This window comes from Canis lupus, chromosome 2, assembly GCF_003254725.2.
Source record: "Canis lupus dingo isolate Sandy chromosome 2, ASM325472v2, whole genome shotgun sequence".
In the NCBI taxonomy this organism is placed as follows: Eukaryota; Metazoa; Chordata; class Mammalia; order Carnivora; family Canidae; genus Canis; species Canis lupus.
In genome coordinates, this window is record NC_064244.1 from 57,572,693 (window position 1) to 57,583,464 (window position 10,772).

Genomic DNA, 10,772 nt, shown 5'->3' on the forward strand with positions numbered 1-10,772 from the left:
AGAAATGGAATCATGCAACACATGGCATTTTGTGTCCGGCTTCTTTCTCCACCTAATCTCTCAAGAGTCACCCATGCTGTAGCAAGGTAGCATGAAGTCCCTTGTCGTTCATGACTGAATGATATTTCCTTGTGGAGAGTTCATATTCTGTTCAACCATTCATCCATGAGTGGAAGTTTGGGTTGTTTCCACGTTTTGGCTACTCTGAATCATGCTACCATGAACATCGTGTCCACTTCTTTATATGAGCATATATTTTCAACCCTTTGGGGTGCGTAAGTAGGAGTGGAATTGCCAAGTCATAGAGTAATCCTATGACTAACTTTTAGAGGACCTGTCAGACTGTTTCCAAGGAGGCTCCCCCATTTTACATACCCACGGGCAGTGTATGAGGTTCCAATTCTTCCACTTCCAAGCCAACCCTTATTATCATCTGGACTGTCAGTTATAGCCATCCTAGAAGGTGTGAAGGTATGTCAGTGTGGTTTTGATTTCTGTTTTCTTAATGACTAACATTGCTGAACATCTTATCACGTGCATATCCGCCATTTATATATCTTCTCTGGAATGTCTATTCATGTCTTTGCCCTTTTTAAAAAAAAAAAAAAAAAGATCTTATTTTCAAGTGATCTTCACACCCAACGTGGTTTCAAACTCACAACCCCAAGATCATGAGTCGCATGTTCTTCCAGCTAAGTCGATCAGATGCCCCATCCTTTGCCTATTTTTAAATTGAGCTGTTTGTTGGAGTGCCTGGGTGGCTCAGTCCATGAAGCCTCTGATTTTGGCTCAGGTCATGATTTCAGAGCCCTAGGATCAAGCCCCACCACGGGCTCCACGTTCAGTGAGGAACCTGCTTCTGCCTCTCCCTCTACCCTTCCCCTTGCTCCTGCTCTCTCTCTCTCTCTCAAAAAAAAAAAAAATTAAATCTTTAATAAATAAGTAAATTGGAATCCTGGGTTGCTCAGCAGTTGAGCATCTGCCTTCAGCTCAGGTCATGATTCCAGGGTCCTGGGATTGAGTCCCACATTGGGCTCCCTGTGAGGAGCCTGCTTCTCCCTCTGTCTGTGTCTCTGCCTCTATCTGTGTGTCTCTCATGAATAAATAAATAAAATCTTTTTTGTTTGTTTGTTTTTATTTATTCATAGAGACAGAGAGAGAGGCAGAGACACAGGCAGAGGGAGAAGCAGGCTCCATGCACGGAGCCCGATGTGGGACTCGATCCAGGTCTCCAGGATCACACCCTGGGGGCTCACGGTGGCGCTAAACCACTAAGCCACGTGGGCTGCCCAAATCTTTTTAAAAATAAGTAAGTAAATTAGGTTGTTTGCCTTTTTGTTGTTGAGTTGTAACTGTTCTTTATGTATGCTGATAATAGATCCTTACTCTCTCCCATTCTTTGGCCTGTCTCTTCACTTTACTGATAGTACCCTTTGGAGCACCAAAGTTTTTAATTGTGATGACATCCAATGTACATATTGTTTCTTGGGTTACTTGTGCTTCAGATGCCATCTCTAAGAAACCATTGTCTGATCCAAGGGTGTGAAGACTTATCCTTATGTTCTCTTCTCAGAGCGTTATAGTTTTAACTGCTTCATTTCAGTCTTTGATCTACTTTGAGTTAATCTTTGTATATGATGTGAAGTAGGGGTCCAGCTTCATTCTTTTAGTAGTTGTGTCATCATTGTGGCCAGAAAATGCTATGCTGTCCCCCCGATAGTTGTCTTGTCACCTTGTCAAAAGTCAATGGTGTGCATTCATTTCTGAACTCTCAGTTCTAGTCCTTTGATCTGCGTATCCATCCTTATGCCAGTACTATACCATCTTGATTACTGCACTTCACAGTCATCCCCTCTGGGTTTTTTAATTTTTAAAACTTTCACATCAAAACCTTTCAAACATACAGAAAAGTAAAATAAATCTGGGGACCCACAACCTAGATTTAACAACAGTTGGTATTTTGCTATGTTCTAGCTTGAATTTTGATTCATCTTTTTTTTTCATTAAGAAATAAAATATTTTTGCTTCAGCTACCTTACCCCTACCCTTACCCATTTCCCCTCCATTACTTTCCATGGGTAACCACAAAACCACCATACTGAAATTGTTGGAGGTACCTCCCAAAGATGTCATTATTTTTTTATTGCTTTATAAATAAAACATAGTATTGTTTTGTGGGTCTTACATAGGTAGCCTCGTACTTAAGATAAACTTTTACAATTGCTTACTTCACTCACGTTCATGTGTGTAAGCTTTATTGATCCATGTAGATCTAGCACATTCATTTTCACTGTGTGCATAGCAGATTCTATTTTGGACAATTGCTAATCCACTCCCCTGACAATGGACATTTAGGTTGTTTCCAGATGTTCACAATTACGAAGAGTTCTGTAATGAATGGACATCCCTCTCTGGGTCTTCCTGTTCCCTTCATCTATTTTGCTCTTTTTTTTTTTTCTTTTTTTTTCATTCTAAACTTGGACCTCTGGGGACCCTGCTTCCCCTGCAAGCTTCTTAGTAGTGGCAGTGCTCACCGTGGGGCCATGGCTGGGATAAGCATCCTCCTTGCTCTCCAAAGCTACTTCCAAGCCTGCTATTCTTCCTCTCTCCTCCCTAAAGCCCCTAGATTGTTTGAAATGGGTATGGCCAGACATTACCCTTACCACTCCTGGTTGCAGTGTTCTCTGCCCCCGTTGGTTGGCAATTTTAGCTCCCAGCTCATAGTCATTCTCTCCAATGTGATGCTGTCACAATCCTGGTGATTTCCATAACCAGCCTCTCAGTCCCATTGACCTCCTCTGATTCAATGAACATATCCTCCACCTACCTCAGCCTCTCACCCCCAAGGTCATACCCTCCACCACACCATTACCCAAACTGGGCTTGAATAATCTCAATTTCAAACACCCCTCCCCAGCCACCACCGTCTATTGGTCCAGCTTTTTGACTTGAGTATCCAATTCCAACAACCCTTTGACCCCAGCTAGACCGATCCTGTCCCCTTCCCCTGTCCTTTGCTCCCTCCTCGGCTCCTTACTTCTCTCCTTACTCCGTTCAATTTCCACGATCTTTCATTGCAAGTACTGTCTACCTATGCCCTCAACTCTCTTGTCCACATAACATCCACTCCCATTCTTCTTGCTACCTCCTGGCAAAACCACGACCAGAACTGCATCGGTGAGTGCAGCTGGACATGACGGAGAGAAATACCAAGTCATGCCAGCTGTCCGTTCAAGATCACCAGTCTCCCGTGGTCCCTGGGTGCTGCCCAAAGCCCTGCTACATTTCCTTGGCTTGTTCACCCTCCCAGTCTCCTAGACTATTCTATTCTCTCTTCCTTCCTCTTAAACCTTCGACCCTTCCTCCCTGATCCACAGTCTCAACTGATAACCCCAATTCCCGTTTCCCAAGAAAAGACAAGTTATCAGAAGAACGTGCCCACTTGCAGCCCCAGTATCTGGCCCCAGAAATGCATCTCCCTTATTCCTGACTAATGCCCTCTCACACTCAGTGACATTACTCTTCATTTTCACATTTCCTCATTTTTAAAAAAAAATTCTGGTATTTATTTATTTTTAAGGATTTTATTTATTTATTCATGAGAGACCCACAGAGAGAGAGAGGCAGATGAAGAAGCAGGCTCCCCACAGGAAGCCCAACAACAGGACTCGATCCCAGGACCCTGGGATCATGTCCCGAGCAAAAGCAGACACTCAACCTTTGAGCCACTCAGGCACCCCCTCACATTTCTTCTTGGCAGCATCAGTTTCCCTTCTTGACTGCAGCACCTCATCTGCATGTATCATACTGCTGTCTCTCGATCTGAAGGAAGCAGTGCCTTGACCCCACATCACCTCCAGATGCTGCAATCACAGCAAAGCTCAGGAGAATAGCACATACTTGCTGCCTCCATTTCCCCTCCTCCTGTCTCTGCAACCCAATTCTGATTCCAAGGATTCCTGGGGAACACTCCATGATAGCAGATTCATGAAAGGAAGACCCAGTCCAGGGAGAAGGATGGGAGATGAAACACTGGAACCCATTGTATTTCTAGGGTATGGACAGAGGTTTAAGGAAATAATTCTTGTTTATGGGAGATGGAGAAATTGCTAAACACGTGAAGGATATCCGTGTCTTTTGTACCTTAAAAAAAAAAAAAACTGTTGGAATCAGGTAAGCTAACATGTGTTAGAAAATGTCACACCAGATGCTCTAACAGATGAGCCTCCAACTCAATAATGGCTCGATCATGCATAAAACTTTATTTCACGCTACAGAAGTCCAAAATGGTTGTTCCTGATCTGAACAGGGAACTTCCAGTTTGCAAAATCCAGACAAGAGGTAATGGCTGGAACTATGAGAGGACATGACACCCGCCCAGGGAGGGAAGCAGAAGAGGGTGAGGAAGAAAACCCATGGAAGTACAGACCCAAGTTCAAGTTCCTTTCCAGAGTAGCTCCTAACCCTCACTTGCTTCTCACTTGTTTGCCCTGATGCCTGGAGGATTTAGGATTGTCCAATCCTAAAAAAGTACTCAGGGAGAACTATGAGAGGTAGGGAGTCTAAAGGATACCCAGGAGCTTTTGAGCAGGAGGATGATTAAGATTAGTATCTCTTGAGAAAGATCCTCCAGGACCACCCACAAAGGAAAGGGATGCTCTCCTTGCATCTTCTATCCTGAGCTCCAGGAAGTGGCTGCTCCAGGGATGTTGTGTATCTGCTACATGGGCCTGGACCCCTTATCTGGAAAGAGAGGACAAAGTAAAAAGAAATGTAGCAAAATGTTAACAATGACTCAGGGCGATGGGAATATGGGAGTTCGTCACACTGTTTTTGGAAGATAAATTTGAAATTACTTCAAAACAAAAGTAAAAAATAAATCAGAAGATTATCAGCACCCAGAAGGCCCCTTACAACCTCTTCCAAACACTAGCCTCTCAAAGGAAGCCACCCTCCCCGCACCTAATACCAAGACCAGTCCTTGTCTCCTTGAATCACACAGAAAGCATTGTTTTATAGGTGACTTCTCTCTTCAACATTGTGTTTGTGAGATTTAGCCACATGACTGCCTTTACCTTCAGTTCATTTGTTCTTATTCCTACACAATATTTCTTGTAAGAATTTGTCACACATGGCTGGGACTTCTGGAATGGCTGAAGTACTCTAAAAACACTCCCCAGCAAAGAACAATGATAAAACTTCACAAGAGAGCCAAAAAGAATCATTCAAAAACTGGAAATTGATCAAAATCATATGTAGGAGGCAGATTAATGGCCTCCCAGAGATGCCCATGTCCCAATCTCTGGAACCTGGGAAGAAGCTGTTCTGATTCCCAAGGAGGGGAAGGGGATTAAGTTTGTTAATCAGATGGCCAGACAATAAAGAGAGTATTCTGGGTTATCTGGGTGGGCCCGGTATAATCATCAAGGTGCCTTAACTGTGCAAGAGGGAGGCAGTGTGAGGAAGACTTGACTGGTTGTGGGTGGCTCTGAAGATGGAAGGCCTCAAGCTAAGGAATGTGGGCAGCCTCTAGAAGCCAGGAAAGGCAAGAAAACATTCTCCTCTAGAGCTTCCAGAAGGAATGCAGCCTCCGGACACCTTGATTTTAGCACAGTGAGACCCATTTTGGATTTCTGACCCATAGAACTGTAAGATGATCAATTGCTATTTTCAGCCCTGACTTTGTGATAATGTGTGATGGCAGCAATAGAAAACTAGTACCCGGGCAGCGCAGGTGGCTCACCGCCTTCAATCCAGGGCGTGATCCTGGAGACCTGGGGTCGAGTCCTGCGTCAGGTCCCTGCATGGAGCCTGCTTCTCCCTTTGCCTGTGTCTCTGCTTCTCTGTGTCTCTCATGAATAAATAAATAAATAATCCTAAAAAAAAAAAAAAAAAAAAAGGAAAGAAAGAAAACTAACACAACACTCTAGAAATTGAGAAATCTTTACTCAAGAGAATCTCCTGAACCTTAACTCGGAGCGTGTGGGCATACAGTGTTCAGTCTGAGAGGGCAGCTGTTTCTCTTCCCCTCAGCTCCAGGGTGTAGACTGTTCTCAGAGAGATGGGGAAGGGGTGCTTCATGGAAAACAAGTGCAGAAAATTCCAGGCCCTGAGGCACTGTCAAAAACAATAGTGATCTCCGTGTCAACTGAGAAGAGGCAATTGGGGAGCGTCTGCCTTTGGCTCAGGTCATGGTCCCAAGGTCCTGGGATTGAGTCTCACATTGGGCTCCCCACGGGAAGCCTGCTTCTCCCTCTGCCTATGTCTCTGCCTCTCTGTCTCTCATAAATAAGTAAATAAAATCGAAGAAGAAGAAGAAGAAGAAGAAGAAGAAGAAGAAGGAGAAGGAGAAGGAGAAGGAGAAGGAGAAGGAGAAGGAGAAGGAGAAGGAGAAGGAGAAGGAGAAGGAGAAAGAAGGAGAAGAAGGAGAAGGAGAAGAGAAGGAGAAGGAGAAAGAAGGAGAAACAGTGAACAGTTCCCCTCCATCCTTGACAGGTTTCCTTCCCCAGAGGCAAGCCTTTACCAGTTCCTCACACAGCCCTGAGGGGTATTTTCTGCATCTGGAAGCCGATGTATACAGATCAATCAGTCTTCCCGTCCTAATGCCACAGGCTTCTTAGCATGCTGCTCTGCTCCTTTTATCCTCCCACTTTACAATAGATCTTGGTGGCTTGCAAAATACATAGTTGTTTTGTTTTGTTTTTGTTTTCAAAGATCTTATTTTGTGTGTGCGTCACACTTTTTATTTAAATTCAATTAATAGGGGATCCCTGGGTGGCTCAGAGGTTTAGCGCCTGCCTTTGGCCCAGGGAACGATCGTGGAGTCCCGGGATCGAGTCCCACGTCGGGCTCCCTGCATGGAGCCTGCTTCTCCCTCTGCCTGTGTCTCTGCCTCTCTCTCTCTCTCTCTATCATAAATAAATCTTAAAAAATAAAAATAAATTCAATTAATAAACATATAGCGTATTATTGGTTGCAGAGGTAGAAGTCAGTGAGGCGTCAGTTGCATATAATGCCCAGTGCTCTTTCCATCACGTACCCTCCTCGATGCCCATCCCCCAGTGACTCTGCCCCGCCCCCCGCCGCTCCCCCCTCCCCCCCAGCAACTTGCAGTGCGTTTCCTAGATCTAAGAGTCTCCTGGTTTGCCTGCCTCTGTGAGTACTCTCTACATTGAAAGTGGGGCTCGAACTCAACTTGGAGATTAAGACTCACATGCTCCACCGACTGAGCCCCCAGGTGCCCCTAGTCTTTCGTACCTTTCAAAATAAAATTGCCGCTCTGGCTGGGCCATTCCCCAAGCCTCCCTGTTCCATTTCTGGCTGGTCTGTTTGGTCTAATGCTTTTATGAGGCACATGGTTTGCAAGAGTTCATGAATACCTGTAGAATCAGATCATTTTACAGTAGGGGAAACTGAGGCCCAGAGAGGTCTAGAACCCAGTCTTGCCTCCCATTCTGAAGTTCATTCCTCAAGTGAGAGGGTGAAATTGGCAGGGAAAAACTGTCTCTGCTGAGACATATTATTTAAAACAAATCATTCGTAGAATGAAAAAAAAAAAACAAAACAGACCAAGCTTTGTTTGTTTGTTTTGGGAGACTGGCTTCTCAGAAGGAAGAGAGGAAATCAGAGCTTCCCAGGACAAGCTGGAAAGCAGTAGTCCCTTCCCTAGGGATCATCTGAGAGCCAGTGCCTACCCCATCACAGATTGCTGCCTTCCAGCCTAACTGGCACCAAATCTGTGCCAAACCCCCTCTGGCTCTGTTACAACAGCTGTGTGGCACTGATCAGGTCACCTTCCCTCTCTGGGCCTCCAGGCCAATCTTCTTCCAGCTGATACTCTCTAAGCCTCACCAGCTGGAGACTGTCATGCCTTCTTTAGGGTTCTCACACACATGATTCACAACCACCCTCCCTCTGCCCCCACATCCCCTCTCACTCTTAAATAATCTTTAATTAATTGAGCACTTACAATGTTCTGGGCCTCTACCAAGGATGTTATGTTATCATATGTTATCATCTCAGAACAATACTGAGAGAAAGGAAAAATCTGGACACACTTTGTAGATAAAGAAACTGAGTTTTTAAGAGGTCAGTGAACTTCCCTTATGTCACATAGCTAATTCATGTTAGAGACAGCAATCATACCAGGCCAGGTCTGCCGACTGCAGAATCCCAAAGGTGACCTTCCACTCCCTTGGGGCTTGATCTTAAAGTGGAAGCTTAGACAACTTCACATCAACCCCCAGATGAAGAGGGCAAGCCCAGAGGGGGAAAGCAGATTGTCCAAAGATACACAGCCACTGACCTAAAATGGAACATTTCCTTAGGCCTTTTGGATATTTATCATGTGTTGGATGTTGGGGACTTGGAGGTAAATAGAACACCTCCTATTTGAGGCACCTGGGTGGCTCAGTCATTTGGGCACCTGACTGTTGATTTTGACTTGGGTCATGATCTCAGGATCATGAGATCCAGCCCTGCATGGGGCTTCATGGTCAGCACGGAGTCTGCTTGAGATGCTCTCTCTCCCTCTCCTCTACCCCTCCTCCTTGCTCACACTCTCATTCTCGCTCTAAATAAATAAACACGGGCACCTGGTGGCTCACCGTTTGAGCATCTGCCTTCCGCTCAGGTCATGATCCCAGGGTCCTGGGATGAAGTCCCACATCGGACTCCCCACAGGGAGCCTGCCTCTCCCTCTGCCTGTGTCTCTGCCTCTCTCTATCTCTCTCATGAATAAATAAATAAAATATTTAAAAAATAATAACAACAATAATAAAATAAATAAATAAAATCTACAAAAAACAAAAAAGAATACCTACTGTTTGCCTCCAAGTCACTCACAGTTCTCATCTATGTAATGGTTGGAGCCAGGTATGGAGCAAAAGCTACAGGCCAGGCACCTGTGTGCTTTACATGCATATTCTTCACAGTGACCCAGGAGGAAAGGCACTCTTGTCCCACTTTACATATGGGGAGACTGAGGCTCAAAGATGTGAAGGAATGGCAGCCCTGGAGCCAGAGCTCTGGCACAACCCCAACCTGTTGTTCTAATGATCCTCCTTCCCTGCTTCCCTGGCTTGGAAATGCAGCACTGTGGATGAGTCGGGGTGAGGGTAGTACATAATACTTTATAACAATTATTGTTATTTTTGAAAGATTTATTTACTTTGGAGAGTACATGAGCAGGGGGAGGGGAAGAGGAGGAAATCTCAGACTCCCCACTGAGCTGAGAGCACTACTGTGAAACAATATCAGGACCTGAAATCATGACCTGGGCCAAAACCAAAAGTCAAATCCTCAACCAACTGAGCCACCAAGGACCCCCTACTTCATAACAATTATTATTATCAATGGGGTGCTAATACTAGATAACTCTTTTCCTCAGGCCTGGGTAAGAAGAGTAGAGTTCGGACAGAGGGCTCATGACCTTTCCTGGCCCTTAATCACCCCAGGAAGAGCAGCCAAACTCTTTCCTCAAACAGGAAGGTGACTCAGACATTCCTCTAGGACATTCCAAGTCCAGCTTGAAATCCCAGCACGTCAGGCTGGCCCCACCAGCAGCTCCCATCTCTCTATCCCAGAAAATCATCTGTGGAGGGAGAGTCCCCAGGTGATTTCCCTGGCATAGAAAGATGGGACTTTTAGCAGCTGAGGAACAATTAGAGAAGAATTTCGCTCCTGAGAACCACAGAGGTGGTTCTGAAGTGAAAGAAGAGGATGATTTATCCAAAGTCCCACAGAATGTCAGAGGCAGAAGCAAACCTCATCTGGAACACTGAACAGCTCTTGGATAGGTCTGCTGTGTGCTTGAGGCTGCCAACACCATGATGGACGAGGCCCAGGGCCTGCCTCAAAGTGTTCATGGCTCACTGTGGAGTGACGTCATGACTGGGCAAAGACAGCATGGCGTCTCCACACCATGGCGGAGAGAACTGGCAGCCTGGTGGCCTACAGGAGGATGCCACGGAACTCTGCCTGGTGGGGGTAGAGGAGCATATGAGGAGAAGCACTTGGATAGGTCTGGAAGGGTGCATCTTGGGAGGTAGAGAAGAGAGGAAGGGTGTTCCAGTAGAAGAGAACAGCATGACGGAAAGCTCAGAGGTTCTGAGGACTTCGAGATGCAGAATGGATGAGTCAAGAGCCCGCATTTTGGAATCAAACTACATAGGTTTGAATCCTGGCTCTATCACTTATAGCTGTGGGCCCTAACAAGCAACCTGACCCCTTGGTGCCTGTTTCCTTCTCTACAAAACAGGGGAAAAAGGAGTACCAACCTCAAAGGAATTTTGTGAAGATTAAGTAAGTCAATCCACATACCAGAGAGCCAGGCAGAGTTCTCACCTGCTACTATTCAGAGGGAGAATGTTAGTGAAGCCCGGTCCTCTTTCCTCTGAGCTTATCTCTCTCTTGCTCTTCTGGGGCTCCATGAAACCTTCCTGACTCTTTCCCCATGTTCAAGAACCCTGAAGGGTGCCGTGGAGACAGGGAGATTCTGGGAATAGGGCTAATAGCGCTTTTGGAAAATCCCAGCTGCAGGATTGAGATCCCACCTCGGGGGTTAGGACAGGACAGAGGAGATTCTTTAAGGAAGGTGGGAAGATAGGAATGGATGGAGCAGAGAGACGCCCCCACCCTACCACCCTCTCGCCTAAGGGTTATGGAAGATTCTTGCAGGATAGGTCAGCTGGAGAGGGCGGTCACAGATTTATGACCATCTGTAACACAGAAAGAATTTGCCCCCCCCCCCCAAAAAAAAACGGAAGAAAGAA